Here is an 8,055-nt window from a genome sequence, read left to right as displayed (position 1 = left end):
CTCTCTGTATGTCCAATTTAGTATCGCGGACATAGTTGTCCGGATTGCGGCTCAGCATCTTCACTTTCATCTTGGCGGCCAGTTTGCCTCAACTTCACGATCCCTGCGCCTCCCGGATGCCTCTAGATTAGACATTTTTACTTCTGTTGTTAAATTTGTTCTTTACAATAACTCAGTGAAGATAGATATTATCACTCTATCTTCAGTGTCGACTACTTAATAAGTAAGATAAGCTCAGGTTCGCTTGTGGTTATTTCAGGTTTTAGGGAGCTCTGGTGACCTAGTTGGTGGTAAGAAGCTTTGCTGCTGACCTGAAGGCACATTGTTTGAATCCACGTAAAGGCACACAATTCAAATACACCAGCCACTCTACTGGCCTCTCATCTTCTAGATGTGTGAGAAATGTCACTTCTTCCATGTGGGTTCCATTTTATAATACTTAATGTTAACATATTCTATTTTTCTTTGTTCATTCATTTGTTGCACAATTTTCTTCCCTCTCTCTCCCTTCCTCCTCCCCATCCCACTTTGCAATGCACCCCTTGCTCCAGATTGTTGTCATAGGTTGAATACTTAATCATAAATTGCTTTTGGAACATTCTTCCCCTTACCTGTTCCAATGGAGCATTCATTATCTATCCATTCTTTTCCTATTATTGTCCCCATTATCCTATTATCAATCTTATTTTTATAAGAGTGCTTTAATACAGTATTTAACCCAGCAATTCCACTACTGGGCATTACCCTAAAGAAACCAGAACCTCAACTCTAAAAGATGTATGCACAGCCATGTTTATTGCTCTGTTATTCACAATAGCAAATAAGTGGAAGCAACCCAAGTGTCCATCAACAAATGAAATAATAGAAAAACTGTGATTTAATGGAATATTATGTGGCACTGAAAATCAATGAACTCATAAAACACTACACAACATGAATGAGCCTGAAGAACATAATGCTGAGTGAAATATCTCCATCACAAAAGAAGCTAACCTATTCTAAGATGGACTGTATTTGAAATCTTTAATTCCTGTGACTTTAGAGCTTTCCATACTTCTTCTCTTTAGGCAATCTTCCATTACTCCAGTCCTCAGCTACAGTTAATATTAAACTTTATATTAAACTTTCTATGCTGAAATAATGCAGCATAACAATTGAAATATTTCATCAAACAGATGCTGCCCTGGATGTACTCACCAAGTTGTGCCAAGATATCTGTAGGACAACCACCTGGCCAACTGACTGGAAGAGATCTAGATTTGTTTATATTCCAAAGAAAGGTGACCTGGCAGAGTGCAGAAATTATCAAACAATATCATTAATACCACATGCAAGCAAGATTCTGCTGAAGATTATCTAACAATGACTGGAACAGCATATCAACTGCATGAACTGCCTAAAGTGTCTTTAGAAGAGTCTGTGGTACTAAGGATACTTACTATATCTAATGCTAAATGAATCTTGGCTGAAAGAAGGGTGTACCAGAGGAACGTCTATCTGTTTTTCACTGACTATGCTGAAGCGTTTGACTGAGTGGATCACTACAAACTGTGACTGACTCTGAGAAGAATGGGAATCCCAGAACACTTGAGTGTGCTTATGTGAAACCTATACTTGGACCAGGAGGCAATCATCAGAACAGAACAAGGAAACACTGCATGGTTCAAAATTGGGAAGGGTGTACACCAGACATGTGTTTCATTTCCGTGCTTTTTAAAATCTATATACTGAACAGATTATCTGGGGCGTTGATCTTTATGAGTAGAAATGTGGCTTCAGGATTGGAGGAAGACTCATCAACAATCTGCATTATCTAGATGCAGATGACACAAACTTGCTTGCTGAAACTGAGGAGAACCTGAAGTACTTGCTGCATAAGGTCAAGGACTGCAGCTTTCACTCTAGATTGAAGGTCAACATCAAGAAAACAAAGATTCTTACCACTATATCAATTGGCAGCATTATGATAGATGGTGAAGATATTGAGATTGCTAACAGCTTAGTTTGCTTGGGTACACAATCAACACTCTTACTACCAGCAGCCAGGACATTAAAAAGATGGGTTGCATTGGGGAAGTCTGCTGTCAGAGACCTCTTCAAAATACCAAGATCAACAATGTCAGTCTGGAGACTAAGGTGTGCCAGATCCAGGCCATAGTCTTTGCAATCACTTGCTATGTATCAGAAAGCTGGACAATGCCTAGAGATGATAGAAGGAGAATTGATGCCTTTGAGCTGTGAAGAATATTGAATATACCATGGACTGCGAGGAAAACAAACAAGGTTATCTTAGAGAAGGTAAGGTGAGGCTGCTCCTTGGAGGCAAGAATTCTGAAGCTCTGTCTGACATACTTTGGACATGTTGCAAGGAGGGACCAGTCCTTGGAGAAGGATGTCATGCTTGGGAAAGTGGAGGGATGGCACAGGAGAGGAGGACCCTTGATGAGATGGATGGATTCAGTGACTGGGGTAATGGAGGTAGGTGTGTCAGAGATAATAAGATTGGCACAGGATAGAGCAGGGGTTAGGGCTGTTGTATACAGGGTTGCTATGAGTCGCAAGCAACTTGATGGCACATAACGATAGTCCTATTAAGCTTTGCTACTGCTGCGAGGTTAAAATAGTACATGTGCTCCAAACCCAAAGACACGTGGTATAAATTAACCAGTTGCTGCAGAGGAAGGATGAACAATCTCCTTCTGTGTGATATACTGCTTCCGAAAACCCATGGGAAGGCCAGCTATGAGTCGGTTCTGACTCAACACCACCACCACAACAGCAACAAAACCCTTTATTTCTGTTCTCCCCCCACCCCCTTTGTCTCTTTCACTTCTTCATGGCTCTTGTGTTTGTTTTTACCTTTTTTCCTACTGTTCCTTAGTTTTATTAATTTTTTCTTCTTCATTTCTTTTTATAAATGTTTCTCCCCTCACCCACCTACCACCCTCCCCACACCCCATATTTCAGATACTGGTGCAGTACTGGGGAAACAATCTGTATTACTAAACCAAGCTGTTGAGTGCTATCACATCAGGAAGAATGGCTATGTTACTTTACATTTGGGAAGGATGGGTTGGCTTCATGTAGGGCTCTAGATAGAAGAGATGTGTATTAGATGATTATTTCAGAGTTACTCAAGTCTCCATCTGGGAAGCTGTGACTACTGGTCAGGAGAGACTTTATAAACCTCTTCAAAAGCTCAAGGAATGACCTTAAATTGAGTCACACATACAGCCTACCTATCTAGGGGTTTGATTTCTAACTAAATTACCTTTTACCTGTCCCCTTGTGTGGTAGTATGGATTAATAATAGTGCCCTAGGGTCAAATATAAAAATAGTTAAAGTCAGATGTGCAAAAAAAAAGAATTGTAATTTTTAATATTTTCTGAGGTAATGCTGTCCTGTAGTCTCAGTTCATCTGATTAATGGGGGAAGGAAGGAAAGATTAAATACTTGCTAATTTATATGAGCTCAATATTTTCTCATTTGAAATAATCTTCCTTGCAATTAATCCTTTTGGTAAATAATTCATCTCTCCTGCAGCATCCATTTCTCTTTCCTGTAGTGGTATCTTGTTTTATGGGATGCTGATGTGTCTTTATCTCAGGAAGAAATGAGTCTTCAACCTATATGCTCTTTGGGTAGCAATCTTATTTCTAAGTTATCACAATAAGAAAAAAGAATGAAGTAAGAAGAAGGAAATACATTCATTTCTGTAGTTGAGCTAAAAACAGCTCTGAAAAAAATATTAGCACAGCCTCTGAAAAGCTGTTGTGGGGTCAGCTATACGTGGGTTCCAACTCGATGGCAGTAAGTTGAGTAAGTTTTCTATGGCTCTAGAGTTTTGGCATATGCTAGGTAGGGGTCAAGGAGCCCCAGTGATACAGTGGTTAAGTGCTCAGGGCTTCACAAAAAGTCCAGTGTTTGAACTATCCCTTTCATGGGAGAAAGACGTGACAGTCTGCTTCCATAGGATTCCAGCCTTGGTAAGCCCAAAGGGCAGTTATTACGCTGTTCTATAGGGTCTCCATGAGTCATGATGGATTTGATGGCAAAGGGCAAGGAAAAAAGGCAGAAGGTGTCTACTCGATCACAAATGCCAAAGCTGGCCAGGTACCACTGAGTTCATTCTGACTCACGTTGATTGGACATGTGTGTCAACCCAGAACTGACAGCGTCTATGGTTTTTTAAGTAGATCTCCATGCCTTTCTTCTGAAGTGCCTCTAGGTGGGCTTGAATTGCCAATGGTTCAGTTAATAGCTAAGAATATAACTGTACCACCATGTGGCCTTCTAGGTGACTGTTGTTATTACTGGGAGCCATTGAGTTGCCTATGACCCATTGTGACCTAATGACCAACAGATCTGCACCTTGTCCTATCCTCCCCATCATCTCACATGTGTTCAGGCCCATTGTTACAGTCACTGTATCAATCCATCTTACTGGACGTCTTCCTCTCTTCCTCTAACCCTCCACCTTTCCAAGAATGATGCCTTTTCCCAAGGACTGATCTATCCTGACAATGTGTCCAAAGTATACGAAGTTTCACAATCCTTGACGATAAGGACACTTGTATTTCCTCTCAGACAGATCTGTTTGTTCTTTTGGCATTTTATGAGGTTTTCAGTACTATTCTCCAACACCAAGACTCAAACACATTAATTCTTTTCCTGTCATCCTTATTCTAACTTCATCCAACTTTCAGATATAATAGGAAGTAATTGATAAGACCATGGCTTGGATGAGGTGCACCTTAGTCTTTGAACTGACTCCTTGCCTTTAAAACTTTGGAGAGATCATTGACAGCAGATTTTCCAGATTTTTATTTCCTTGATGTTGATACCCTGGCTGTTGATTGTGGAACCAAGTAAAGAAAATTATTCACAATATCAATCTTTTCTCCATATATTATGATATTGTGCCGTCAAGCTTTAGCACTGGAAAAATCCTTGGTAAAAGACCAAAGACGGAAAGTTCCAGACTGAAACCTGAGTGTCATCTATCATGATATTGTCTATTGACCCAGTGGTGAGGGTTTTTGTTTTCTTGATGTTGAGATGTAGTCCATATTGAAGACTGCATAAGCCTTCAATGTATATACCTGTTCCCAACAAAAATCCTGGGCACTAAATCTCTAGCCAGTTTTCCTTGGCAAAAACATTGCAATTTATTAATGGGGGAAAATAGGGTCTGTGTGATTTCTCATGCGAAAGAGAGGGAGGGTTAGGAAGTCTGCATATGTATTCCTCTAGAATCGGCCCAGACATTTCGTCTTTATGATCTGGTCTGGAAGCAGGAGTGGATGCACTTTCTAAAGAACATGTGTCTGGAAACTTGATGAACTTGGATAAATGTCCATAGTTAGAGAAAGGCTTCAGGCCTTTATGCGCAACTCGATGGCAACCAACAACAACAACATTTGTGTCTTTAGCATAATTATAAACAGATTGACACAGCAATGGCAATAGTGGGTTTAAGCACAGAAGAGACTGTGAAGATGGCCCAAGATTAGGCAAGATTTTGATCTGTTGTCCATAGGGTTGTTGCTATGAGCCAGAGGCAACTCAGTGCGCCTGACAACATCCAAGTTAAAACTGGTCTACAAAGATGACTGTATGTGGAGTCTTTTGAGCACTTCTGGTGACTCTGATATATCGATAGCTTTAAAGGTACCCAACGTACTTTATTGTTGTTGTTATTATTATTATTATTAATTTTAATGAAAGTTTACAGAGACTTTGGATTTCCATTCATTTATTGTTGTACTTTTCTCTCTGCCCACCTTTCTAACCCCCCCAGTTCACTCTTCTCTTTGAAAAGTAAAAGAAAAATTCTTTCATTGTTATGCAATCCCTCCCCCCAAGTCCACTCCACTATGCAGCCTTCATTTTGAAAAGTAAAAGAAAAATTCTTTCATTGTTATACAATCCTTCCCCCCAGGTCCACTCCACTGTGCAGCCTTTGTTCTGGACTCCTGTCATGACAATAATACTTAATCATCTATCCCTTTCAAACAGTTCTCTCCCTCATCTGTTTCAATGCCATGTGCATGATTTTTCCCATCTTTCTCAGTCTCACCTGCAACCCCAATGTCCAACTTACTTTTTACAAAGATTTTAAAAGACCTGGTATAAATATTGAAAGCTATAAACATACCACTGCAGTTGATTAATGCATCTTTCCTCCAAAAGATTGACTGCAATTTATCTCATCATTCTGTTAAGCTAACATTCAAACATTCTTTTTCCAGCGTTATAAGGTGAACTTCATGATCAAGAAAATAAATTAGGATATTGGAGATAGCTGGACTCAACAGAAATACCAAATAAAGAAAATGAATGCGTAAATGGGAAAAAGAAATCCTGCTGTGTGAATGGTATAAATTTTAATCCAAATAAGGTTAAGAGTGGCCCATTGTGACTTTCTAGCCCAGGGAGTGGGGGCGGGAGGCGGGAGGGGAGGGGATGAGGCTGGACTGCTGAATGTGGAACAGCTGGCAAGCCTTGGTTGCCAACTTCGACTTTAGTTACTCAGAGTCCGTGCACTCTGAAATGTAACTCTAAATCTCAAAAGAACCTTCAGAGGTTATTTTTGAAACTTCATTTCTTTTTCATTTTCCTGGGATCGTTAAGCTAATAAATGTCAATGCAAGTGTGACTTATAGGAACCTATGGAAGGTGTGATGATGAATAGCAAGTCAGAAAAGCGGATAGCTGTAGCTCTTGCTGTAATGAGCTTTAAACTGGTGCCTTAACATTGGCAATAAAGCTATTGTGAAAAAATGTCATTGACTAATTGCCTGCTGGCTTATTTAGAAGGGGGAGACTGAAAGTCAGTTAAATAAATCTGAGATGGTTATATTCCCTGAGCTGCTTCAAAGTACCTATTTATAAGTGCGCTGGGGCTTGGTATGCATTTTTAAATGTTAGTAACAGAACTCAGAATGTTATGAATTTTATTATTTCATTGAAGGGGATACAATGCACTACATACAAATTTTAATAGAATAAAAAATGGAAATTCCAAATAAAATCTCAGTTTGAACAATGCAAAAGATTGTTTGAGTCACATACTGTTTGCTATTTGAAGACTTAAGATCTTTATTTTAACCATGGTGACATTAATAATTATGTTATCAAATTACTGTAATGATAGTGCCAGACTAATATAATACCTTGACTAGGATGTGAATAATAAACTTATTGTTGTTTGTTAGTGTAAAGTATTTAGAGAGTACTTTTATGATGTTTTGAAGTGTATTGTATAATTAGAAAACCCTACATTATTATCTGTACTATCAGTTTAATCGATGAAGCCTGCCCCTAATTGTTTATAATAAGAAGTCAATTATTTTGTATGATAAGAGACACTTCACTTATTTTTTGTGCTTATGAAGCTTCATCTGGCATACATACTTTGGGCATATTGCAAGGAAGGACTGGTCTTTGGAGAGGGACATCATGTTTGGGAGAGTGGAGGGACGGCAAAGGAGAGGGAGAACCTCGAGGAGATGGATTGATTCTGTGATTGGGATGGTGAGAATGAGTGTGTTTGAGACGGTGAGGTTGGCACAGGATAGAATGGCATTTAGGGCTTTTGTACATAGGGTCCCTATGAGTCACAAGCAACTCGATGGCACATAACAACAAACAACATGAGATACAAGGTTTTATGTTTATTGAACAGAGCAGTAGAACATTTTTCGGAAGGAATAAGTCATATAATATGATTTTCTAGTGTTCCACTCAAACAGTTTCTCCGTGTATACGACATGAAAGCTGATGTGATCATTGCCTGGATCACGACAAACTGTGGCTCCAGAACACCTGACTGCATGCACAGGAAACCTATACCTAGACCAGGAACTTGTCCAAACAGAGCAAAGGAACACTGTATGGTTCAAAATCTAGAAAACAGTGCATAAGGGATGCATCCTATCTCCATACCTTTTCAATCTATGTGTGTAACAGATCATCCGGGAGGCTGGGCTCTATGAGGAGAAATATGGCATGAGGATGGGAGGAAGACTCATCAACAATTTATGATATGCAGA

General features: G+C 39.4%; 1 pseudogene; it reads right to left on the bottom strand.

Moving 5' to 3' along the window:
- The window catches only part of LOC102877337, a 1,900-nt pseudogene extending 1,268 nt beyond the window's left edge, over nt 1–632 (bottom strand).
- Between the last annotated feature and the right edge of the window lie 7,423 nt (nt 633–8,055).

The sequence above is a fragment of the Elephantulus edwardii genome, unplaced genomic scaffold (assembly GCF_000299155.1).
Source record: "Elephantulus edwardii isolate Elephantulus edwardi_28Jun2011 unplaced genomic scaffold, EleEdw1.0 scaffold00022, whole genome shotgun sequence".
NCBI classification, from domain to species: Eukaryota; Metazoa; Chordata; class Mammalia; order Macroscelidea; family Macroscelididae; genus Elephantulus; species Elephantulus edwardii.
The sequence above is the reverse complement of the archived record's forward strand: the minus strand, read 5'-3'. Positions and strand labels throughout refer to the sequence as shown.